Consider the following 27,684-nt stretch of genomic DNA (forward strand, 5'->3'; position numbering starts at 1 on the left):
GACTCCAGATTTCATTTATTTTCAGCACCAAAAACCCAGAGAGAAGAGTTTATAAGTTTGGGGGTTCAACTGCTCTTTAATAGTGAACTCTGTCCTTTTAGTCTGCACTCTCTCCAGTCGGCTGGTCAGAGCAACAATTATGCGGCCACGCCCTCAGCTAAAGTGACAACCGACAACGAGCTAACCCCCCTGCCTCTCCCACAGTCAGAGGGCCGAGCTCCTTTTCTCAGTGGGGTCAGCATTCACCAGAGTGCACCCCCGGGGAGTCTATCCTTGTTGGAATTAAACTGGTCTCAATCCTGGTGATTATTTCTCTGTCCTGGAGAATAAAGACACATATATATTTGTTATCCAATTACCACACAGTTACTATTGCTTTTTAACTATCTATTCCAAAATGTTGTTGCTTAAAACAACCACCGTTTTATTACACACACAGATTAGTAAGTACTGATGGGATGTCTTGCCTCTGCTCCGCCAAGTCTGGCACCTCGTCTGAGAAGACTCACAGCCTAGGGGTGACTGGATGGCTGGGGCTGGAATCCTCTGGGGGGCGCCTTCACTCACTTAGCTGGTGCCTGGGCTGCCCTGATCTGTGGTCTGTCTGTGCGACTTGACTTCCTCAGAGCACGGTGCCCTCAGGGTTGTCAGACTTCTTACACAGTGACTCAGGGCTCCAAAACAGAGCACTGCAGTGAACGTGGCAAAGCTGCCTCACCTCTCACGAGCCCAGTTCAGCAGCCGCAGCATCACCACCCCTCATGCCAGAGGTCCAAGCAGGTCCTCTGTGTCCAGGGGAGGAGACACAGACCTGAGCTCTCAATGGAAGCAGTGCCAAAGAACTTGCAGCCAGTTGAAAAAAAAAAAAAAAACTGCTACACTCTCTTTTCCTCTTAAACTTACTCCTCTCTCCACATAGCCCAGTGTATCTACCACTGAGGCTGAAAACCATTTCTCTCGCTAACAACCCATTTAAGTTTGGGTAACTCATCTTTTGTTACCTCATCTGCAGAATAAAAGGGTTGGACTCGACGATCTTTAGTTTTCCTCCTTTCAGCTTTTACCTTACACGCTTCTGCTGTTGCAGTGTGTTGAATAGTGTCATCCAAAAATTCACGTCCACCTGGAACCTCAGAACATGACCTTTTTTGGAAATAGTGTCTTTGTAGATGTAGTTAGTTAAGAACCTCGTGATTAAATCATCCTAGATTTAGGGCGGGCTCAAACACAATGACAAGTGTCCTTGTAAGGAGATGACCCAGAAGGATGCAGAGATGAAGGCCATGTGAAGATGGAGGCAGAGACTAGAATTATGCTACCCCAAGCCAAGAAAGCCCTGGAGCCAGGAGAAACTGAATGAAGCAAGGAAGATGTCTGCCTCAGAGCCTTCAGAGGAGGCAAGGCCCGGCCGATACCTCGATTTCAGACTTCTAGCCTCAAGAACTGCCTGAGAATAAATTTATGTTGTTTTTAGCCACCAAGTTGGTGGTAATTTCTTACGACAGCTCTAGGAAGTGAATACAGTTACCTTCTTCCATCTCTTCCTCCCCGAAATCAAGCCTCACAGTTACCTCAGGTAAAAGCTCTTCCCTCCTCCCCACTCCCGACCTGCCCCACAGCAACGAGTGGCTCCGTGAGCACAGAACAGAGGCGCTGGGGGTGGGGGGTACGCCGGTCATCTAAAGCCTTAGTGCCCGCACACCACCTCTGAGCTGCTTTGTTGTGGTTGTTGCTGACCTTGGGCATGAGCAAAAAGTGAGGCTGAGGCTGAGGAGAAGTCCTAGCTGTGCAAGACACAGACATGCTCTAACGCAGGCTCCGGGCAGGGATGCAGGGAGCACAGGAAAATGTGTACGTCGTGTCCACTGTCAGTGCTACTCCTGGAGAAAAGAAATCCCGTATGGCACAGCTGCAAGCGGACGTTCAAGATCTGTGTTCTCAAGACACGGAAGGGAGAAAGGGTGGACTGTGCAGAATGATGAAGCCAAAGCAATGCAAGCGCTTTTCTTGAAAAAAAAAATTGTCTTCGAAGCTGGGAAAACAAGAAATAAAAGGAAATAAATTTAATGAGGGCATAAATAATCTACAAGTAAATCATAAAAGTGCAAACGATTCGACTGTGCGCATTTTGACTTCTGAGGACTTTGCAAGCTGCCAAAGGCTGTTCGCTTCTTCTCAGTTTAAAAGATGCTTTCATTCCTTGCTCTTGACTCTAATGCAGCTCTCTCCCCACCCCTACAACTGCTGAGTCCAGAAATGTGCAGCATGCTCACAGAAGAGCTCCCCTTCTCTCTCCCATACCTCATTTAAATTTCTAATTCTCCAAAGACTGAAAAAAATAGATGCCTCTAGACAAGCTGAACTCAGAAAGTCAAAGTGAATAGCAATAAGGGGTTCAATTACAGAGCACACACTCCCCTTATCTGGCTGACAAACACACTCCTATAATTTGAGTTCCTGCCCTCATTTTACTTTGAAAGTGATTAGAAGGCCTTAACATATTTTGAAAGAAAGTATCGTCCCTATATTCTTCACGGACCACAAGCTAAGCTAGCCTGCAAGAAGAAATTTTATTTCAAAGAAAGATTAGAGAGAGCCTTTTCAAATGCTATCAAAGCTGATGCTAAGATGTGAAAGGGACAGCTAATCAGATGTTTCGAATATAGAGCCTTGCATCAAGAGGGTATTTTTTTTTTCATTTGTGGGCAAATCATTTTTGAGTAGACTGTGAGGAAAAAGAACATATGTAATAAGGACATTAATTTTTACTTTACAAGGCAGAGGCTCACCAGAGGAGCATCAAATGAGCTGAGCTGTTTATCAAGGGTCTTCCAGTGAAGAGCAACCCAGGAGGCCGGCGGGCACAGCAGGCAGGTCAGTGAGCAAGGAAGCACTGCTCACAGCCCTTGTGGAAGCTGCGGAGATTAAACCTTTTTGTTCTTGCATTGTGGCCTGGTTGACTTTGCACCAGGTCGAAGCAATGATCTGTATAATTGCAAACCCTCCCCTATTACCAGAGCCTGTCACTTCAGAAAGCAATGCCTGGGCGCCGAGCCAGGTTTTGGTTTCACCTTAGTTTTCAGGATACTCTATATTGATAAAAGGAAATACATTATGGTGCATAAAGGGGGGAGGGGGGAGCAGGCAATGAGAGGGAGAGAGAGAAAGGAAGAGAGGGAGGAGAGAAAGGATGGGACAGAAAAGGATAGGGAAAGAAAGAGAACAAAAGCTGGGAGAGGAGGTTGGGCAAGAAGGTGGTCTGCGAGGGGGTAAAATTGTTTTAAAAAACAGCATTATCTGTGTTTGCCCGTTTGAGAAAAAGCAGTATGTGGAGGTACAGCAGATGTCCTTCCAACCAAGAGGGAAAATGGCAAAAAAGACCACCGCTGTCTCGGCATGCTCTGCTGTGCCTGTTCTGGATAACTGTCACCCTTGTTCTTAAGGTTTGCACTCAAAGAACAATTGTCATCTTAAATCATGCATCATTCATTATTTAAGTTAATAAGTAAGTGCACAGAAAACACTGCAGGGTGGGAAGGTACAGTTCAAATTATGGTGGAGGCCGAGGACATGAGAGAATGACATGGTGGGACGTGATCAAAACTCCACTGAGTCATTCTAGGGGCTCATTTCTTCTGAGAAGTATTCATAAAAATCTCTAATAGAAAAAAAAAATAGCCTATCGTTCCTAGAAACTCAAATCTTCTCATAGGCTGCTGCCATCCTTCCCCTTGAGAAACACTGATCCATCTTCCCCTTAATTTTTTTGTTCCAGGCTGTTAGTTGGTCCACAATGAATGGCAGGAATAATCAGGTGATCAATACTGGTTAGTCTGTAGTAACAGGGAAAGTTTTCACAGTTACAGGCCTGGGGAAGAAGCAATACTACAATCGCCCTTCTCACTGGCAGGTGAGCCACTCAAGGAATGGCACACCAAATTTCGTTACATTCTTTCCTCTGCATCTTCACAAACACGTGAGTGGACAAGCTCTCCCCTCCATATCCTCTGCAGAATCTCCTGGTGACCAGGTAATGTCTTGCACCCCTCAGTATCACAGTTTTCTCTGTAATAGCTCCTTTCAGTTCTCAAAGTGCATTCACATATATTAGCTTACTTGGTCTCACCATTCTGCTTTCTCTAGGTGAAGAAAGCCTCAGGAAAAATAAGTGGTTTGCTCAACATTGCATGCCAGGAAGGGATGCGGGACCAGAAATCCAGGCTTCTCAAATTATAGAAGAAACAGACCTGCCTAGCTACTCTGAAAACACCATTTTCGGCTGCATACTGGGCCTAAGTAAATAAATAAGTAAGTTTTAATCTACAAAAGATAAGTAGGGAATGTAGTTGAAGGTAAATCTCCTGGCCCTAGGTAATAAAGCCAAACGAAGAAGTGCAGGTTAGGAATCATTAGCAGCAGAATCTCTACTTATGCTAAAACAAAACAAATCTTGGTGTCAATTGTTTTTAAATTGATGGAGGGAATGAAAAAAGGAGTTATGACAGACCTTGTCTCACAACCTCCTAGCCTCACAAATGAAATTAATCAGTGCACACTTTGGTGGCTGAAATTACCTTAAGGCTAGGGATAATATATTAGTGTTTTCTAAGTTATGTCCATCGTAATTAAAGATGATTATGTGGTTATGCTTGATAAATGGGGAACAAAGCAATTATAGCTTTTATGTCTCCATTCCTATGATCTATCAAAATTAGATAATTAATAGCTTTCTGCAAGAAAGAGCCTACCCCTCATTGGCACTTATTCCTACTCACCTAAGCAAACCCCCTCACCATTGCTTAACTTTCTCCCCATCCATCTGAAACCACTGTTTCATGTATTCTGCTTCTGCTCTTGCAAACTGAAATATGCTTTTTCATCAGTACTTCAGTCAGCACACCTACTACAATATTTATTGGGAATATATCATGTTAGGTACCAAGAGTACAACCGTGATCAAGGCATCAAAAGTAATCATTCCTACTATGAGTATGGAGAAGAATATAGCTGTTTTTATTTAATAGCAAAATGACTGACTTAAATCCAACCGTTTTATTTTTTACTGAAATATAGTTGATGTATAATATTGTTAAGTTCAGGTGTCCTAATAGTGATTTGACATTTGCAAATGTTATGAAATGATCACCACGATAAATCTAGTAATCATCTGTCTCCATATAAAATTATTACAATATCATTGACCAAACTCCATATGCTGTATATTACTTCCCTGGGTCTTTTTTATTTTATAACCGAAGTTTGTATCTCTTAATCTCCCTCACCTGTTTCACCCCTTTCCCTCCCACCTTTGGCAACCACACTTTGTTCTCTGTATCTATGAACCTGCTTTAATTTTGTTTTGTTTGTTTCGTTTTTTAGATTCTACATATAAGTAAGATCATGCCCTTTATCTGTCTGACTTGTTTCATTTAGCATGATACCTTCTGGATCTATCCATGTTCTCACGAAAGGAAAGAATTATTTTTCTTTATCGCTGAGTAATATTAAATATTGCACATCGTCTTTTCCATTCATCTATCAATGGGTACTCACGTTGCTTCTGTATGTTGGCTATTGGAAATAATGCTTCAATGAACATTGTTGTGCATGCATCCTTTAGAATTAGTGTTTTTGTTTTCTACAGGTAAATATCCATAGTGAAATTGCTGGGTCATGTAGCAGTCCGATTTTTAATTTTTTGAGGAACCTCCTTACCATTTTCCACAGTGGCTTCACCAATTTACATTCCCAAGAACAGTGCATGGAAGCTTCCTTTTCTCTACATCCTTGCAAACACTCGTTATTTGTTGTCTTTTCCAAAATAGCCATTTTGATAAGTATGATGGAGCATCTTACTATGGCTTTCATTTGCATTTCTCTGATTATTAGCGATGTTGAGACTCTTTTCCTGTGTCAGTTGGCTACCTGTATGTCATCTTTGGTAAAATGTCTATTCAGATCCTTTGCCCACTTTTAATTAGGTTGTATTTTTTTTCTTGATGTTGAGTTGTAGTTCTTTGTATTTTTTTGATATTAAACCCTTCTCAAATATATCATTTGCAATATCTTATCCCATTCATTAGGTGGCCTTTTCATTTTGTGGATAGTTTCCTTTGCTGTGCAAAAGCTTTTTAGTTTAATGTAGTCTCATTTGTTTATTTTTTGCTTTTGTTTCTCTTACCTTAGGAGATACATCAAAAAAAAAATATTACTAAGACCCATGTCAAAGACTGTAATGCCTGTGTTTTTCTTCTAGGAGTTTCACGGTTTCTGGTCTCACATTTAAATTTATTATCCCTTTTACTTTTGAATATGGGTAAGGAAATGTTCTAATTTCATTCTTTCACGTGTAGCTGTCCAGGTTTCCTAGCACCACTGACTGAGGAGACTGCTATTTCTCCACCGTATAATCTTGCCTCCTTTGTCTTAGATTAATTGACCATAAATGTGTGGGTTTATTGCTGGACTCTCTGTTCTGTTCCATTGATCTATGTGTCTGTTTTTGTTCTAGTATCATCCTGCTTTGATTACTGCAGTGTGAAGTCAGGGAGTGTGATTCCTCCAGCTTTGTTCTTTCTCAAGACTGTTTTAGCTATTTGAGGTCTTTTGTGTTTCCATACAAATTTTAGAATTATTTGTTCTAGTTCTGTGAAATATGCCACTAGAATTTTGATAGAAATTACCTTGAATCTGTAGATTGCCTTGGGTAGTATGAACATTTTAATTAGTTCTTCTAATACATGAGCATGGTACATCTTTTCATTTGTTTGTGCCATCTTCAATTTCTTTCATCAATGTCTTATAGTTTTCAGAGTACTAGTCTTCCACCTCTTTGGTTGGATTTATTCCTAGATACTTTATTCTTTTTGTTGAAATTGTAAATGTGATTTTTTTTCTTACTGAGAGCTCATTACTAATGTATAGAAATGCAACATATTTCTATTTATTAGTTTTCCACCCTGCAGGTTCAGTGAATTTGTTAAGTTACTTCTATAGTTTTTTGGTAGTGTCTTTAGAATTTTTTGTAGATAGTACCATGTCATCTGCAAATAGTAACAGTTTTACTTCTTCCTTTCCAATTTGGATTTCCTTTATTCTTTTCCTTATTTGATTGCTGTAACTAAGACTTCTAATACTATGTTGAATAAAAGTGGTGATAGTGGGCATACTTGTCTTGTTCTTGATCTTAGAGGAAATGCTTTCAGCTTTTCACTACTGAGTATGATGCTCACTGTGGGTTTGTCACATATAACCTTTATTATGTTGAGGTTATGTTTCCTCTATACCCACTTTGTTGAGAGTTGTTATCATAAATGGATGTTGAATTTTGTCAAGCTTTTTTGCATTTGTTGAGATGATCATTTTTCTTCTTCAAATTATTAATGTAGTGTATTACATTGACTGATTTGCAGATATTGAACCATCTTTGCATCTATGGGAAAAATTCTATTTGATCATGTTGTGTGACTCTTTTAACATATTGCTGAATTTGGTGTGCTAATATTTTGTTGAGGATTTTTACTTTTATGTTTATTGGTGATACTGGCCTGTAATTTGTGTGTGTGTGTGTGTGTGTGTCTGGGTGTGTGTGGAGGGGGAGGTGTCTTTGGTTTTGATATCAGCGTGATGCTGACCTCATAGAATGAATTTAAAAACACTCTTTTCAATTTTTGGAATAGTTTGAGAAGAAGAGTTAACTCTTCTTTAAATGTTTTGTAAAATTTACCTTTGAAGCTGTCTGGCTCTGGACTTACGTTTGTTGGGAGCTTTTAAATTACTGATTCAATTTCATTACTATTAATTGGTCTATTCGTATTTTGTGTATCTTCCTGGTTCAGTCTTGGGAGGTTGTATGTTTCTAGGAGTTTATCGATTTCTCTTGGGTTTTTCATTTTAGTGGAATGTAATTGTTCATAGTATTCTCTTATGATCCTTTGTACTTTTATGGTGTCAGTAGTGACTTCTCTTTAATTTCTGATTTTATTTAGGCCCACTCTCTTGCTTTCTTGATGACTGTGGCTAAAGGTCTATAATTTTGTTTATCTTTTCAAACAACCAGTTCTTGCTTTCATTGCCATCTTCTTTTTTGTCTCTATTTCATTTATTTCACACTCATCTATATTATTTACTACTACTGAGTTTGGGTTTTGTATATTCTTCTTTTTCTAGTTCTTGTAGTTGTAACATTAGATAGTTTATTTGAGATTTTTCTTATTTCCTGAGGTAGGCCTCTATTGCTATAAACTTCTCTCCTATACCTGTTTTTGCCGTGTCCCATAGATTTTGGAATGTTATGTTTGCATTTTCATTTATCTCCAGGTATTTTTTGACTTCCTCTTTGATTTCTTCAATGACCCATTTTGTTAGGAGTCTCCTGTTTAGAATCCACATATGTTTATGTTTTTTCTGAGTTTTTTTTTTAGTTGATTTCTCATACCATTTGTAGTCTCACAACATTGTAGGTGGAAAAGATACTTGATAGAATTTTAATCTTCTTAAATTTACTGAGACTTGTTTGATATATCCTGGAGAATGTTCCACATGTACTTGAAAGAAAGGTGTATTCTGCTGTCTCGGGGTAGAATGTTCTGTATACAGCTACTAAGTCCATCTGGTCTAAAGTGCTGTTTAAGGCCAATGTTTCTTTATTGATTTTCTGTCTAGATGATCTGTCCATTGATATGTGGAATGTTAAAGTTTCCTACTATTATTGTGTTACTGTCAATAGCTCCTTATGTCTGTTAATGTTTGCTTTAAATATTTAGCTACTCCTATAATAGGTACATATATATTTACAGTTGTTATGTCTTCTTGGATTGATCTCTATCATTATGTAATGTCATTCTTTGTCTCCTGTAACAGTTTTTGTTTTAAAGTCTATTTTGTCTGATATAAATATCGCTACCCCAGCTTTCTTCTCATATCTGTTTATATGGAATATCTTTTTCCATCCCCTCACTTTCAGTCTATATGTACCTTTAGATGTGAAGTGAATTCCTTCTAGGCAGCATATATGGATCTCATTTTTTAATCCATTCAGCCACTTTTTTTTGCTTTGATTGGAGAATTAACCCATTTATATTTAAGGTAAGTATTGATAGGTATATATTTATTGCCATTTTACTCATTGTGTTCTGGTTTTATATTTCTTCCCTGTTCCTTTTTTCTGCTTTTGAACTCTTCCCTTTTTTAATGACTATCTTTAGTGTTATGTTTGGATTCATTTCTCTCCTTTTTTTTTTATCTATTACAGTCTTTTGGTTTGTGGTTACCTTGAGGCTCATATACAACAAACTATATAAGTATCTATTTTAAGTCAATGATCTCTTACGCTCATACACTTTCTAATAGTCCTACATTTTCACTCGCCCTGCTCTATGTTTTTGATACCATATTTTATATCTTTCTACTTTGTATATCCCTTAACTACTTATTGTGGATATAGATTACTTTTTTTTTAGTCTTTCTACTAGTTTTATAAGTGATTGATCTACTATCTTTAATGTATGTTTGCCTTTACCAGTGGGATTTTTCCTTTCATAATTTTTATACTTCTAGTTGTGGCCTTTTCTATTCCACTTAGAAAAGTCTTTAATGTTTCTTGTAATGCTGGTTTAGTGGTGATGAACTCTCTTAACTTTTGCTTGTTTATAACACTCTACCACTTCAATTCTGATTGATAAATTTGCTGGGTAGAGCCTTCTCAGTTGTAGGTTCTTTCATTTCTTTGAGTATATTGTGCCACTCCTTTCTAGTTGGAAGTTTTTGCTGAAAAGTCAGCTGATAGTTTTATGGGTGCATCTTTGTTATGTAACTAGTTGCTTTTCTCTTGCTGCTTTTAAGATTCTCTCCTTACCTTTCATTTTTGCCATTTTAATTATAATGTGTCCTGGTATGGACTTCTTTGGGTTCATCTTGTTTGGGACTCTCTGTGCTTCCCGGACCTGGATGTATGTTTATTTTCCTAGGTTAGGAAAGTTTTCAGCTATTATTTCTTTGTATATATGTCTGCCCCTTCCTCTCTCTTCTCTTTCTTGGACCATATATGCAAATGTTAGTATGTTTAATCCCTTATGCCATCCTTATTAAAAAAAAAAAAACCTTCTTTTCATTTTTTCTCTTCAGCCTGGGTGATTTCCACTACTCTGTCTTCCAGATCACTTATCTGTCTTCTGTATCAGCTAATCTGTTGTTGATTCCCTCTAATGTATTTTCATTTTAGGTATTGTATTCTTCAGCTCTGATTGTTTTTTATATTTTCTAATTCTTTGTTGAAGTTCTCACTGTGTTCATCCATTCTTCTCCTGAGATTGATGAGCATTTTTATGATCATTAACTTGAACTCTTTATGGGTAGATTGCTTATCCCCACTTTGTTCAGTTTTTTCTCTGAAGTTTTATTTTGTTCCTTCAGTTGGAGCATAGTCCTCTGTCTCCTCATTTTGCCTAATTCTCTATGTTTATTTCTACATACTAGGTAGGTTTGTTGCTTGTCTTAATCTTAGAGAAGTGGCTTATGTAGGAGACCAATGGGAACCAGCAGTACACTCCTCTCGGGTGACCAGTGCTAGATGCTCCAGGAGTGTCCCCTGTGTGGGCTGTATGCACTCTTCTGTTTTGGGCTGCTGATAATTGTGCATGAATTGATAGGCAAGGCTGGCCCTACCCTGGCTGGCTATGAGTCTCTGCCTCACATGGCTGCTGCAGACATGCTGGCAGGTGAGGATGGCTCCCTACACAGCTGGCTGTGTGACCTGATGGCAACTAACTGCTGCTGGCCCCATTGGTCAGTGGAGCAGGACTCTGGTGTTAATAGGATAGAGGAAGGATTCCAAAGTGGCACTTGCCAGTGCAAGTGTCAATGTAGCAGAACAAAATTCCAAAAATGATTACTGCCAGTATTTCCATCCTCAGGGGGAATTCAGTTGTCTCCTGTCTCTCTGGGAGGCTCTTCAAGATCACCAAGTGGGTCTGACTCACTCACCTTTCAAAGTACTGTCTCAAAGTGCAGCACTGAGGTTTTTTTTGTATGCTCTTTAAGAATGGATCTCTGTTTCCTGTAGCCATCCAGCTCTCCTGAACATAAGCCCCACTCATTATCAAAGTCCAACTTTCTGGGGACTTATCTTCCTGGTGCAGGACCCCAGGCTGGGAAATTAGATGTGCAACTGGGAAGGATCCACATCAGGAAAGATCTCTGCAGTTGCGATATCCCTCCCACTTGTGGGTTACCAATCCAGCAGTATGGTTCTTGACTAGAGTGTGTCTCTGCCACCAGCAACTCCCCTGCCCTGTCTCATTGTGACCCTTCTTTATATCTTTAGTTGTGGAAAATCTTTTCTACTAGTCTTCAGGTCATTCTTATAGATAGTTGCTCTGTAAGTAGCTGTAATTTTGGCATGCCTTTTAGAAGGATCTTGGGGTCTTCCTACTCCATCATCTTGATCTCCCTATTTTTTATTTTTTTTAATCCATCTGCAAATGGCTATGCTCCAGGTTCAATAAACAGTAGATATGGTGACTCTGTCAGAAGTACCACCATAAACCCTTTCCTACCCTTTATCCTCCCAAGAAGAGGAGTCAATGCTTAGAAAGTGCAAAATTTGGCAAGATTAAACATATAAGAACCCTAATTATAAGTACATAAATAAGATAGATGATGTGGAATAAAACTGCAAACTGTATAAAGTAGGTATTTGTATCTGTTGGCAGACTTCAGCTTCCTGGCAGTGTACCACAGATTGCACTTTATAGTTTTCATTCTGTCAACAGATTTTTTTTTCTGGATAGTAAGTAAATACATTGATCTGTTACCAATAATAACCCTATGGATTATTAGAACATTTTCTTCCAAGTTGTAGTCCCTTTGAAGTTTATTGCTGGTAATTTACTACAGCACATTTAGCAGAGCAAGGGAAGATGGGGTTAAGTCAGACTCACAAAAATACCCATATTTCAAACATCAAGGATGCTCTGGAACTTCTTATTATATTAACTGACTCAATAGCCTATGTGGTTCAGTAGGTATCTCATTTATTCCCCCATTTTTACTCTAAATTTTATCTGCTTCTAAAAAGGATATTATATGATTTAAATACATATACTTAAAATGAAGGTTAAAGAAACAATTTAGGGGAGAAAGAATAATTTTACCCACATGTAGAATGAGATCATTACATCAATTAAACACTTATTTTATCTCCCAGCTTCCTAGTAGTCAAGGCTAATATTAACTATAATACTATACAATTATATTAAAAGGAAGGCCACAATTTCACCTGGGGGGACAGTTTCATGACACTAAATTCCTGGACAATGATTTTCCACTCCACGTCATATATAAAACAGCAAGCAATAGAGTAAGCACAATGAAAAATAACGATTTTGGAGGTGATCATGAAATATTCTTCAGATAGTTCCTCCCTATATCAAAATTTAATAAAAACCCAACAACATAAAAACAGCCTGACATGAATATACCTTTGTGGGAAGTTAAGACAGCATTCCAAGTATACAGCATCCTGATGATTGTATTTTTACAAGGATAGAGTTTGAAAAACCTAGACAAGTGAATAGGTACCTCTTAGCCTCTCTTTTAACCATAATTTGTCAGCTATACTTTGAGTGGATGCTTTATAGGGGCCACCTCAAGACAGATCTTTTAAACGTGTCTAAAATGCTGACTTTTTTGTGCTGTTGACTGATAACAGTGCTGTAGATATGAGGTGGATTTTTGCTAAATAAAATATTGGTGAGATTCCCTAATGTTTATTACAAGGTAAAACTAACTTTCATACCCCTGCTCCTCTGGTGCCACAACCAGAATGAGCTATCCATGGTCAAGAGAGTGATTTAGCACACCTACTACACTGAGCACTATCAAGAAAAAAAATTTACAATTTTAGTTTTAACACAGTATATATTAAGCCTCAAGTCTTTGTCAATAATCCATTTGTTTTCTGAAAGACCAATTAGCTCAAAGTTACAGTCAGAGAATTGGAATCTTAAAATTGTAAAATACTCCTTCAGTGTTGGAATGTGAACACATCCAGTGACAGGTAACTCACTACTAAATGAGACAGCTTGTCTAGCTTTTAAAACAGTCTAAATGTGAGCATGTACTTTTATATAATGCTCTCCTATACAATTTACTTCTGCCTAACTTCTATCTACAATCCTTTCTTCTGCCCTCTGATGCATGCAGGATATGCATGAAAAACAGGAAACATTCATTTCAAACCACTGCTATACGGGACTTTTAATTATGCCATGGTCTTTGCCCATAGTGACGGGTAGTGCACGTATATCATTTCAACACAGAAAGCTCACAGCACAATTGCTTCTTGTGGTGTTAATAGTATAATTATGTTATTTTTCTCTATTGACTTAACATTTCTCTTCTTCCCCTCTGTGGTGAGAACTTAATCCAAATGTTTTGTGGACCTGCCCTTCCTAAAGTTTCTAAGGCCAGTGCTTTTCACTGTGTGCTTCCACCCCATCCTAGACGATGACTGGTTGGAATATGGATAAACATCTTAACCAGAGGCTACCAATTCATGACCTGAGGGCTTTGGCTTGCTTAGAGGAACTGGCCCCAAAAGATATTCTCTCTTTGAAGATGGATGTTAGCTGAACCTATTGTGGTAACCACTCCACAATACATGCTGTATGCCTTAAACTTACATGGTTATGGGTGTCATTTCTTGATAAAACTCGAAAACATTAATTAATTATTTTTTAAAGACTCTTAAATACAAAATACACTGCTAGTCAACGGTGAACGTTAGAGCAGGAAGATCGTGAATACTGGAAGATGTCTAAACAATTCAAGCAGTCACAGAGACACCAGTAATGAGGTAAAACAGTACTTAAAGAAGGGAGGATAGAGAGGGCGTGCGGAGGAGGACTGGGCTGGTCGTTCATCAGGGCCTGACCAATGTAGAAAGCAGTTTTGATACCTGGTGACTTTTGCTACCAGAAGGCCTACTTACAGTGGTTCACATCCTCAGATCCCTATGTGAGCTCTGTACCCTGGCAATGCCCTCCCACCTTTACCTGATCTGATCTGACTGGGTCTCTGTTGCTTAAAAATGAGATAGCCCCGACTGAAGGGGAATGAAATTCAAACATCTCAAAGGTACAGCTAGAGAATCTAAGTCACAGGATGAGATTTGAGCTAAGAACACAGAGAGCTATGTGCAGCACTGGCAACTGAAATCCTCCCATCTAAGTTCCATTTCATACGGGCTAATTTCAATGACAGAGATTGTTATATATACTTTTATGCATAAAAGAGCAGATAGCTGATTAAAACAGATCAACCATGACTCCACTCTGCCAATGTGGCTCAGAGAGCAAGTATACACATATAAAGAATTAAGTGTCCTTTGCACCATAGATTGTCATCAGGAACTTGGGTCTGCTTCACATTAAGATGTTGGTCCAACATGCAACTTGCCCCAGTTCCACAATCCTGATAAGCAGGAGTTCAAACTGATGTTGGAAAGCCCCATTCCACATGAACAAAGCAAATCAAAGAGTTGATGGACACCTACTCGGGGATCCTCCTTACACACCTCTCATCTTTGGATGTGTTGGAATTCTAGGAGGAGAGGTTATGTCCAATTGAGGGACAGTGGGGCAAATGAGGGACAGGACTGGTTATGACTGCTGTGAGGGGGAAGATATAGATGACATTTGAGAACCACTGGATTGGAACATGATTCATAGAATTTTCCAAAAGGGAGCAAGTACCTCATAGCACACAATTTTACACCATGCAGTATATAATCATTTTCCAGCTCCTTCTCCATTCTATTACAGACTTTCAATGACTCATTCTTGACACATGTTGTATTGTTCTGGACACCAGTTATTTTGAAAAACAGTATGGAATAAAATGCTCTCTCATCATTCCATATTCCTACGAGATGTTGGTAATTTCATTTGGCTTGTAGTATTTCTCTTTTTTTGGTTCATAAAATATGCCATTCACTGAAGCTCCAAGGTAATCATGCATGAAAATAAAAACATCAGAAAGCAAAAATCTATGTCACAAAATTCCCATTTTCTGTCTGCCCAGGGGAGGCTGTCTATTGAGAATTAGAGTGAGAAGCAAGGAGGGACAGAGGAAAGACAAGGCCTCCATAGTTAAAGTGATTTCTAACAGGCACAGGATATCAAAAAAAATGGCAGAAATTACATTCAGCAAAACCAAAGCAAAAAGGCAGAGCAAAATGAATCACAGAAATGTCTGCTCAGAATCTGAATATTAAAATACTGCTCTGAATAGAACAGATATGATTCCCAATTGAACAATGAGCTGAAATCCAGGAAGCTTTCAAAAATAAATAAAAGGTAATCACAGTGAAGAATAAAGATAAGTGCACCTTCTCATTTACATGAGCGGACAGGAGTTCCACAGACACCTGCTTATTAAAGTGGATTGCTAACCAGACTGCAAGGAGCAAAATGAAATGGATCATAAAGTTGCTCATTTTAATGCTATGTTCTCTCAATGAAAATGTATTTTCGAATTAAGATATTACATGCAAGATGAAATCTCCCCGACATCTGAGTGATCACAGACCTGAGAGTGATTCTGAAATAGCCAACAATCTATTGTTTGGGGCAAAGTGAATCTTTGTCTAAGTGACAGATCCATCATTATAATTCAAGGGCTTGTTAGGAGGTCTTTGTATATCCCCCCTTATTGACAATCGCTATTCTTACCTTGTCCAGGTAACTGTGGCTCTGCCTCATTGCTGTAGAGTGGTTGATTTGACCATGAAGTTCCTTATCTATACACACAGGATATAAGCCCTACCTTTGATGAGCTTTCATATGATTATGATTCTGCAGTTTGGGTTGGGCTCAGCTGGCCAGTTCCTTTGCTCATATTGCCTGAGATCACCCATGGTGGCTGGACAAGAGGTGGATGGTCTAAAATGGCCTTATTTAACTAGATCTGCAGCCCCTTGGTTCTCTTCCACATGATCTTCCCATGCTCCTTACATGGAAGCAGCAGCCTTCCAAGAGAGAGCACCCCAATACTCAAGGATGTGTTAAGCCTCTTTTTGTGTCATTTTTTGCGCAGGGCAATTAGATATTTATTTATTTAATGGAGGTACTGGGGATTGAAACCAGGACCTCATGCATGCTAAGGGCACTTTCTACCACTGAGCTATATCCTCCCCACCAGTTTGTGTCATTTTTTACTGAGGTTACACTGGCCAAAATCACATAGCTGGTCACACAGCCAAACCCAGAATCAAAGTGGGAGGAAAACAACACAAAGTCCTGAAATTCCAGAAGTCATGATTCACTCGGGGCTGTTAGTGTAATGATATACTAAAACTCCCATTTGAGGCTGAGCACAGAATAAAGTTCAACTTCTCAGCCCAGCATTAATAGCCCTACACATTCCTATCCCAATCACCTTTCCTTTTGTCCTCCCACAGAAATGTTACAGTAGCAAAAACAACAATGCACTTCAACTTGAAGACAAATTTGCATACCATATCCAGAATTCTCTTTTTCTATTGCAGAAATATGCTCTTATGGTCTCCACTCTCTCCATCCAGCTCCTTCCATCTACCAAGAATCCTGGCCATCCTTCAAGGTCCAAGTTATAGGTGGACCCTTCCATGAACACTCCTGTCACTGTCCTCACAAATGGGCATTTCTCCCTCCTCTAAACTTAGTATCAAGGGGGCACAGTGTAGTGAAAATGACTCAGGCTTTGGAATCAGGTGTATTGGGTTCAAACCTCAGCTCTTCCAATTATTAGCTTGTGATTATGGTTATGTAAGTTGAAATTCCTGTTTTTCTCTTTATCCTCTTATTTTGAGAATATCTCTCATCATAGAATGTGAATCTTTAAAGACATAAAAGGGTATTAACCTCATTTTATTGCCCAAGCCTACCTCTCTGTCCCACCAATGTCAACCGTTCATTCAGTGTTTGTTAGTTGAAGGCAGGGAAAGAGGAAAGAAGGAAAAGTACAGAGGGAAGGATGCTTGGTATTCACTTCACTTCCTAAAGCAAAGGACACCGAGTGTAGTACCTCTCTTTGTGAATGGGGACATTAACGATCACTGTCTGATAACTATCGAAATTGCTCAGCTGCCAAGACATATTAAGTGTCACTGTATGAAAACTTTTGTTGAACCACAGTATGATAAGTAAAAACATCATGGATTCATAGACCTAGAATAAATGCTAAGAAGTTGATTAACCTAGCTTCTCCCTTCAGACAGAACTGCACCCAATTCGTGAAGACAAAGATGAGGTTTCCCTTAGCACTGGAGGGACATAAAGATTCTGCTGAGAGGAGGCGTGGCAGGCACATCACCTGGACAGACTCCCACTGCTGAGACACTGTGAGGAGGATGCTGATGGTGGACATATACTTTCTAGTACGTCAACATTAAAACTGCTCACATTTTGCCCACAGGGATGTATCTATCAGCCTGGTTTGCAGCAGTGCTAAAAAGTTACTGGGGAGATGACGGGAAGCAATGAAGCTGATAGGCAGGGAAACTTACGACAATGTGATTTGAGTTGGAGGGAGGGAGACTTGGGTAAATGATTTAAAATGCTGCCAACAGAAGAAAGTTGTCACAACCAAATTTTCATTTCTATGTGAACTTCCAAATATCCTGATCTTACACAGAACTATGTAAAATTTTCTTAGGATATCAACTGATGCAGAAAGACAAATACTACATGGTGTCACTTACATGTGGAATCTTAAAAAAATTCCAAATTACAAAAACAGAGAATAAAAAAGTGGTCTTCAGGGTCTGGGGAGTAAAGGAAGTAGAGAGAGGTTGGGAAATGGGTACAAACTTTCAGTTACAGAACAAATAAGGTCTGAGAATCTTATGTACAATGTGGTAGCTGTAGTTGATAATACTGTATTGTATAACCGAAATCTGCTAAGAGAGTAGAACTTGAATGTCTTACCTAAAAAGAAAGCAAAATATGGAAGTGATGGATTTGTGAGTTAACTCAATGGTGGGTATCCTTTCACAATACATGCATATATAAAATCATCTGTTGTACACTCTAAATATCTTACAATTTTATTTGTCACTTATACCTCAATATAGCTAAAAAAACCAAAAACCAAAAAATCAATCTTTAAAACATTTCAATATTCCTTATTACAAAGGTCTTCAGGAAGAGATGAAGAAAATTAACTTCAAGAAAGCCTCTCTGAGATTTAAAGCTCAAATAAATTATTCAACTAGAACATTAGAGCTGATAATTTTGTCAAATATATCTCAATAAAGCTGAAAAAAAAACATTGCCAAAGCCAATGTCATGAAACTTCCCCTCTATATTTTCTTATAAGTATTTCACAGCTTTAGGTCTTACATGTAGGTGTTTAATTCATTTTGAGTTAATTTTTATATGTTGTATAAAGTAAGTGTCCAACTTCCTTCCTTACATGTGGCTATCCAGTTCCCAACACCATTTGTTCTCTTCTTCAGCAGACTTAAGACCCCTGTTGAAGACTGCTTTACAGTATGCATGGGGCGTTAGTTCTGGGCTCTCTATTCTGCTCCATTTGTCGATATGTATGTCTTTATGTCATACTGTTTTGATTACTGTAGTTTTGTAACAGGTTTTCAAATCAGGAAATGTGAGACTTCCAACTGTGTTTTTCTTTTTCAAGATTGTTTTGGCTATTTGGGGACCCTCAAGAGTCTATACAAATTCCAGAAAAAAATACCATTGAGATTTTTACAGGGATTACATTGAATCTATAGGCTGCTTTGGGTAGTATGGACATTTTAACAATATTAAGTCTTCCAATCCATAAGCATGGGATGTCCCTCCATTTATTTGTATCTTCTTTTAATTTCTTTCAGCAATATTTTACACTTTTTAATGTATAAATCTTTTACTTTAAATTTATTCATAAGCATTTTTTAAATGGTATTGTAAATGGGATTGCTTTCTTAATTTTTATGTTAATTGTTAGTACACAGAAATGCATCTGACTTTTCTATTTATCCTGCAACTTTGTTGAATTCATTTATTAATTCTAACAGGTTTCTTGTGGAATTTTTAGAGTTTTCTACATAAAGAGTATATCATCTGCAAACAGAGATAATTTAACTTCTTCCTTTGCACTTCAGATGACTTTTACTTCCTTTTCTAGACTAACTGCTCTGGTTAGGACTGCCTGTACCATGTTAACTAAAGTAGTGAGAGTGAGCATTCTTGCCTTGTTCCTGATCTTAGAGGAAAAGCTTTCAGTTTTTCCCCACTGGAAATGATATTAACTGTGGGCTTGTCAGAGATGGCCTTTATTATACTGGTGTAGTTTCTATTCCTAGTTGAGTGTTCTTATCATGACAGGGGGTTGAATTTTGTCAATTGCTTTTTCTGCATCATTTGAAATGATCATGTGGCTTTTATGCTTCATTCTGCAAATGTGGTATATCACGTTGATATATTTTTGTATGTTGCAGCATTCTTGCATTCCAGGAATAAATCCCACTTTATCATGGAGTATAATCTATTAAATGTCTTACTGAATTTGGTTTGCTATTATTTTGTTGAGGATTTTTACATTAACATTCATCAAGGATATTAGTCTGTAGCTTTCCTTTCTTGTAGTATCTTTGTCTGGCTTTGGTATCAGGGTCAGGGTAATACTGGCCTCATAAAATGAGTTTGAAAGTAGTCCCTCTCTTCTAATTTTTTGGAAGAATTTTAGGCAGACTGATGTTAATTGTTCCTTAAACATTTGGTAGAATTCTCTAGTGAAGCCATCTGATGCTGGGTTTTTCTTTGTTGGCAGGTTTTTGATTACTTATTCATAATCCTTACTGATTGTAGGTCTGTTCAGATTTTTTATTTCTTCATGATTCATTCTTGGAAGGTTATAAATTTCTGGGAATTTATCCATTTCTTCTAAGTTATCTAATTTGTTGGCATATAATTGTTCATAGTTTCCCCCATGACATCAATTATAATGTCTACTCTTTCATTTTTGATTTTAGCTGAGTCTTCTCTTTTTTTCTTAATCTAGCTATGGGTTTGTCAATTTTATTAATCTTTTCAAAAAGCAACTTTTAGTTTTGCTAACTTTTTCTATTATTTTCCTACTGCTTTTAATTTACACTCTAACTTTTATTATTTCCCTCATTATGCTAACTTTGGATTTAGTTCATCTTCTTCTAGTTCCTTGAAGTATAAAATTAGATTGTTGATTTGAGATCTTTCTTCTTTTTTAATGGATTTATTTACCACTATCAACTTACTTCTTTTTACTGCTTTCACTGTATCCCGTACATTTTGATATGTGTGTTTTTATTTTCATTCATCTTAAGATATTTTCTAACTTCCCCTGTGATTTCTTCTTTAACAGACTGGCTGTTTGAGAGTGTGTTAATTCCTACAGAATTGTGGCTTTTCCAGTTTTCCTTCCTCTGTTGAATTCTACTTTCATTCTACTGTGGTCAGAAAAAAATACTTGGCATTATATATTTTGACTTTTAAAAGCTAGTCCCCAAAAATTACATAGTGCATGATTCCATTTATATAGCCCCCCCTTTCCTTAGGGGAAGAGGTAATCAGGTTTATTTATTTACTTATTTTTTTAAGTGAAGGTACTGGGATTGAGCCCAGGACACTGTGCATACTAGGCAGGCACTCTACCACTAAGCTATCCCCTCCCCCTTATATAGCCTTCTTGAAAAGACAAAATTATACAAATAGAGAGCAGATTAGTAGTTGCCAGGAGTTAGGGATGAAGGTGAAAAAGAAGTGAGTGTGGTTATAAAAGGGTAGCAGGAGGAATCCCTGTAATGGAACTGCTTTGTATCTTGACTGTATCAATGTCAATATCCTGGTTGTGATGCTGTATTACAGTTTGCAAGACATCATTGGGGGAAATTAGGTAAATGATATACAGGATCTTCTCTGTATTATTTCTTATAATTGCATGTGAATCTACCATCATTTCAAATTAAAGGTTTAGCTGAAAAATCTCTAGGAAGGCAAGTATAGTAGTTCAGAGTACAGAGTTTATTGTCAGACAGAACAAGATTCCAGTTCCAGTTCCACCATTAGCAGTTGTTTGACTTTGGCCAATGTCTTAACCTCCCTGAACCAGAAGCCCTTTGTCTTTCATTTAGGGTTAGTAATAGCACCCATCCCATAGGGATAGGCAAGGGTTCAATGAATTAAGGCATAGAAAGCCTTATCCCAGAACCAGGCACATGGTAAGTACTCAATAGAATGCCATTCCTAATTTTTACTGCATACTTCCTCTCTCTCTCAATATAGCCCATAGTCAGCAAGCACCATTTTAGGGACACGGGAGAAATAACAAGATAGAAAGATAGGAAGACTTGTGTTTTCACACTGAAGTTGAGCAAAAATTTAGTGTGAATATCTTAGATGCATAAATTATAATGAGACACAAATGCAGTTGTAATTAAACTAAGCAATTTTATGAACTAGAAACAAAGTCACTGCCCAGATTTATGTATCCTCTTTTTCTTTTTTTATGAAACAGAGAACCAATTAAACAGCCTGAATAGAAGCCTGAATTAGCACTAAAAGAGGCACAAAAGTGATAAAGATAATTCCTTGCTAGTTTCCCAAACTGCTAGCAATAATAAGCAAAATCAATTAAAGTTTTCCTAAGATGAACTTTTCTGTTCATTGGAAAGAAATTTCTGAGATATTCACACTTATATGAATTGAATTCTCCAGGTTTTTGTGTTGTCTTCCTTTAAGAAGTATTCCTTTCAAAATCAGAAGAGGCTGTAAGGTAGTAATGGCAGTGAATCCTTTCTTTTCCAGAATAGTAGTGGATGAGGATAAACAGGCAACTGAAGTCCCTTGACAAAAATGTAAATCTGTTTTAGCAACTCTTTTTGTCTGAAAGCAGCTGACCATCAACCAAATGAACTGATCAGCATTTGCATGCTTAATATGTCCAATCACCAACTGCTAAAACGGGAGGAAAGGAAACACTCTAGGTCAGAATAAAACTTAAACAGTCTGTAGAGTTGAGGATACCGTGCATCCTTTTTACTCTAAATCATCATGGATTCTAGAATTCATAGACCATGAAAATTGAACTACGAAATAGAGAACAAAAGAACTCTGCATAACAGGGAGAATATGATTTTCTTAATGAGGTTTTTACTTTGTGAAAATGAATCTACTACCCTGGTGAAATAGACAGAACACGTACACTGAAATCAAACAAACTGTAGTCAAAACCCAAGCTCCACCAATTACTAGTTGTGTGACTTCAGACGAGTTATTAACCTCTTTGAGCTGCAGGTTTTTCTTCTGTAAAACTGGGTCAAAGTAGCTGTCTTGCTAGTGGCTCTGCAACCAAGTGAGAGCACGTGGATTACATGCCTACCTCAGTGCCTGGCTCACAGCAGGAGCTGAGAATAGGGTTAGATCCCTTCTCTCTTTGCTCTTGTATCTTTTGCTTCTCTTGTTATTGTGTCTTATTGTTGGTTTCAAGTTACTTCCCACTTCTGATTATGAAACTGTTCCTTAAGGACCAAACTCTGACTTTTCACAGCAATATTGATGGAAGATGTGGCACCTATCAAGTCTGGATATTCCAGTTCCAGGTTATGACTAATAAGTAAATTCTTCTGAATCAACTGCAATCCACATATGCTAAATAAAGTTCACATAACATTCATTCTTTGGAATATTAAAATGGAGAAAGAAATAGGTAAAGGGAATAGAGTTTGGAGAAGAGCTCAAATCCAATGACAGGGGGCACTTCATAGATCCATAGGTTCATTTCCATAATCTTGCAAAGTTAGTGGTCTCACCCAACACCTTAAGTGAAGGCCCTTGACTCATGCAGAGAAGCTTAAAGATCTGCTTCTAACCCAGTTTCAGCCACCAAAAATTCAGGAAATGGATAGTGGGAAAGTGGTTGTGTCTTTGAAAGAAAGAAGTCAGGTGGGTCTCCCATGGGCCAAGAAGCAGGAACGTGGATTTAAGCCAAGGTTGGAGGCTCCTTTGATTACTTATCTGTTATGCCTTCACTTCACTTATGCCTTAACTTTTTCCTAATTGAATAGAAGCAAGGTACCATTGTAGGATGCATTCTGACATGAAAAATGCTAATAATAATGTGCATGAAATAATACTGGATCAGAAAACTGATCCTTTTATAAGGTTCTGGTTATCCATTCTGGTACATATGACAGATTGTCACAATAATGTCCCCAACGAATGACACCTTCCTGTGTCCACTTCTCTTCGCAATGCGGCCCGCCATTCCTCCTATCAAGAAGTAGAATCAACTTTCCCGTCATTTGAATGTGAGCTGGGCCAACTGAATGTGGTGAAGTAACAGTGTGTGACACCAAGGCTAAGCCTGAAGACACCTTGCAGTTTGTGGAGAGGCCCCATCGAGAGCCAACACCAACCATCAGACAAGCAAATGAGGTCATCTAGGAATGGCTCAGTCCCAAGCTCATCAACCAACTCTCTGAGAACATGTGAAGGAGTTCAGCCAACACTAGAGGAGCAAAAAGAGTTTCCAGCTGAGTCTAGTCCTAGGATACTGTGATTCATAATAAGAAATATATGTTTGGTCTTGCCCCATGTTTCTGGTAAAAGCTCCTAAAACTCTTGGAATTTCCTAAGTGATAAGAGTAACAAAGGTGTTATTTGTTATGTTAGTGATGTTACTTTGGAACTGCATTTAAGGATGGAGGCTGGGTGCCAGGAGAACCAACCATGCTGGTTAGAGGATCCCACCCCCCTGACCTTCCAGGAGGGGAGAAGGGCTGGAGGTTGAGTTAATTTCCAATGGCCAATGATTTAATCAATTAAGCCTATATAATGAAGCCTCCAGAAAAACCCAAAAGGATGAGGTTTAGAGAGCTTCCGGGTTGGTGAACACATGACGGTGGGGAGGGCGGCGCACCTTCAGAGAGGGCAGGGAAGCTCTGTGCCCCTTCCCCCACACCTTACTCTATGCATCTCTTCTAGCTGCCTGTTCCTGAGCTATATACTCTTTTATAACAAACCTGTGATTCAGTAAATAAAATGTTTCTCTGAGGTCTGTGAGCTACTCTAGCAAATCAATCAAACCCAAGTAGGGGGTCGTTGAAAGCTTCAACCCATCCCTCAGAAAACAGGTGACAACCTGGACTTATGACTGGCATCTGAAGGGGGCTGCAGCCTTACAGAACTGAGTCCTTAACTAGTGGCACACAATGCTATCTCCAGGGAGACAGTGTCAGAATTGAGTTGAATCATAGGACAGCCAGCTAGTGTCCGAGACTTGCTCAGTGGTGTGGGGAAAAAACCCACACATTGTAAACGGGGACAGAATCATAAGCCCAAATTGCCCATGCACGGAATAGTGACCAAATACTCAGCTATAGTTTTAAGCTACTAATTTCTGGCTTGGTTTCTTACCCGGTAACAGATAACCGGCACACTGAATTAAAGGACCTAGTAAACGTCTAATACAAAATTAAAGTGAAGCACAGAAAACCAGTCACCCCCACCTCCCATTTTTGCTATATCCAGCTGCCTTTTCTTCATTCTTTTTTTTTTTCCTTGATATTTCTGCAACGTTTAAGATGATTAACTCTCCTTTTTTTGAGATGCCTCCTTGATTTTCCTCACTGCTTTCTTGGGCACCCCCTCCCTCATAGGCTCCTTCTCCTCCCCCTCACCTTCGACAGCTTCTTTTCCTCTAGATTCTCAGCATCCCAGCTCCTGACTCTCTGCTCTTCTCTCCCTGTCTCACCCCACTGGTAAACTCACTCACTCATGTGGCTTTATCCTCAGAATTATCTCCTCTATTCTGAAGACATACAAGTGTTTACCTCCAGCCTTGATCTCTGTGTATCATGGGTTATCAATAAGTGAGTTGCTTTTCATATGGTTTCATATGGAAAATAAAATCCACACATTCACTGTGATTCTCAGTATTATGTATGACAAAACTGAAAAGATCTGAAAATCTCTTAAGGGGTTCTGATTTCAAGAGAGGATTTCCCACCTGATTGTGAAAGTTTGCATATTAAATTCAGGTCAAAATATTTCCCAAGCTTGATGAGGAAGCCAAAAAAAACCCAAAACAAAAGTCAACAGGAGTTCAACTCATAGTCAACCCAAAGACACAAGATGAATGAAAGATTCAAGTATTAAATACTCACATGTCATTACAGCTTAAATATCTTCTTGGGATCCTCACTTAAGTATTCAAGGATGTTTCTACCAGTTCCAAATAGGAATCCACATGTAGCTCTGGGCTTCAAAGAATGAAATAAAACAATAATTTCAATTTTGTAAGTCCTCGGAGTGAAAACAACTGAGATGTAGCCTTTTTCTGACTGTTGCATGTTCCAATCCCTGCAGGCCAATTAAGTTCTTTCAAAGCCCCAGCAAGGGCTTGAAGGTTAATTAAAATGTGCAATTTAGGAAAAAAGAGAAAAACCAAACTGAGAACAGTATATAGGCACACACTCCACCAGCTGCCTGGGAAGCAGCATTTAATGAAGCAGCAGTGAGGCGCGGCACCTCTTCCCCATCTCAGCGCAGACCCCAGGCCGCGGCACGCCGCAGCCTCAGCAGGTGACGCCTGCGACGTCAGTGAATGGGCGGTCTCTCCGGTCCCCGCTCCCACTCTGCCCCTCCTCTTACACACGGATCCTGCTCTTGGGTGTCTTTATTATCCTTATGTGCTAAGACTTTCTCCCACAAATAGTAGATCCTACCCCACTGACCCTCCTCCAAAGCCTCACAGCCTCTCCTGTTCCCCCTCCACACACACTTGCCCACCTATTTTCTGCTTTTCATTTGGCTATTAGCTAATGGCCTGTTAATATGCTAATCCTCTCTGGAAACACCTGCATTTTAACCGAAGGGCCCGAAGGACTTGAAAGCCCATCCAGGGAAAGGGGTAGCCAGCCTCAGAGATGGTCCCAGTGATCCCTGCTCCTGGAACGCACGCCCTCTATGGTCCCCTCCCACCTTTTACCGGGGTTGGTCTGGGTTATCAACAGCATATAACAAAAGTGACGGTGTCATTTCCAAAATTAGGTTGTTCCAAAAACCAAAACAAAACCTTCCATCTTAGGTTTTCTCTCTCTCTTTCTCGGTCTCGTATTGGTTGCTCTGGGGGAAACCATAGAGAAGAACCCTGTGGAGAGGTCTTCGTAGTGAGAAATTGAAGAGCCATGGGACTGAGCTGGGAAGTGCTTCCTTCAGCCCCAGCTAAGCCTCAGAACCTGCAGACTTGATTGCTTGGCTGTAACTTCATGAGAGATACTGATCTAGAGCTACCCAGCTAAGTTTTTCCCAGACTCCTAACCTATAGAAATTGTGAAATAAATATTTTGTTTTTTTAAACCACTAAGCTTTGGGGTCATTTGTTATGCACCAATAGATAGCTAATACAGAAACTCTGGATCTTGCCCACAGGATGGTGCCACTCGGCAGCACACAGAGATGACTTGCTGACGTGACGTAGACTGAGCTGAGCACCCCTTTCTGAGTGTTTCTACTAAGAAAAGAGGAGAGTAGACACTTTCAGAAAAGTGTCCTGAGGAGGTGGGTACCGAGAGAGAGTGTTGCTGGGCAGTCAGCTGGCAGTGGAGAAGGAATGGGGTGATGGCTCAGGAGAGGGTGTCTCCCTTGTCAGGTCAGGCTCTGGAGCCTCCTCTGTTCCACCGTTTCTCTCTTCCTCAGGCCTCAGCCACCATGAGGCTGTACACTGGCCACCTGCCACACTCTTGCAGGCTGCCCATCTCACATTACCTCTCCCAAGGTGTCTATCCCCTTTCTTTAAGGTTTCCTTGGAGGTGATTATACACGTTTGTTCCTTATGCATGAAGTGGGCTTTTGTGTGATGACTCCCAAGTTGTTCGTCAGGAGAAAGAATCTGTGGCTTGTAAAAGACGAAGATGGCAGTCCTTTTTAGTGGACTAACTAGTAGATCACATGGGAAGTTTACTGAAATGTGGACTGCTGTCCTATTCATGCATTCATTCATGTAACATATAGTCACCAAAAGGTTTCCGGCATTGGTACAGGTGCAAGGACACAGAAGTAAATGACTCAAATACCCCTGCATGAATGAAACTTATAGCTGAGATTTTGACTCGGGAGATCTGACTCTTCCTTCCCAACATGGCTCCAACGTACAGTCAGGCTGGTCAATCCCTGGCCTAATCCAACCTTAGACCCAATAAGGTGACTTCTTTTTTCTATACTCACTCTTTTTTATTATGCAATATTTGATACTTACTAAAGAATATAACGTTATAGAATATAATAATAAAATGAATGCCTGTGAAACCACTAATGACTTACGTCCTGGAATATCACTCGAACTATGCCATCCACCTTTGCTTTCACCTCTCCCCTTCTCCTGCTTCTGCCAGAGTCTTTCACCTCCTTGGCTGAGTTTATTCCTAAGTCTTTTATTCTTTTTGATATTGTAAATGGGATTATTTTCTTAATTTTCTTTTTGGAAATGATGAACTCCTTATTAGTGTATAGAAAGGCAATTGATTTTTTCATGTTGCTTTTGCATCCTGCAATTTTACTGTATTTGTTTATTATTTCTAATAGGTTAGGACCATTCAGTGATCAAGTGGGGGTTTTTTTCTAGTATGCAAGGATTGCTCAACATATGCAAATTAATTAATAG

General features: G+C 39.1%; 1 protein-coding gene across 3 annotated transcripts in view; it reads right to left on the bottom strand.

The window, feature by feature from the left end:
• Positions 1-27,684, bottom strand: part of CD96 (CD96 molecule) — a 268,719-nt gene that overhangs the window by 221,779 nt on the left and 19,256 nt on the right. For 2 of the 3 annotated variants that reach the window (XM_072965454.1, XM_072965456.1), the window contains exon 2: positions 25,187-25,282. The gene's annotated coding sequence lies outside the window, so the exon portion shown is untranslated. The remainder of the gene's footprint in view (positions 1-25,186; positions 25,283-27,684) is intronic. The other variant, XM_072965463.1, reaches the window with a different exon arrangement.

This window comes from Vicugna pacos, chromosome 1 (genome assembly GCF_048564905.1).
Source record: "Vicugna pacos chromosome 1, VicPac4, whole genome shotgun sequence".
In the NCBI taxonomy this organism is placed as follows: Eukaryota; Metazoa; Chordata; class Mammalia; order Artiodactyla; family Camelidae; genus Vicugna; species Vicugna pacos.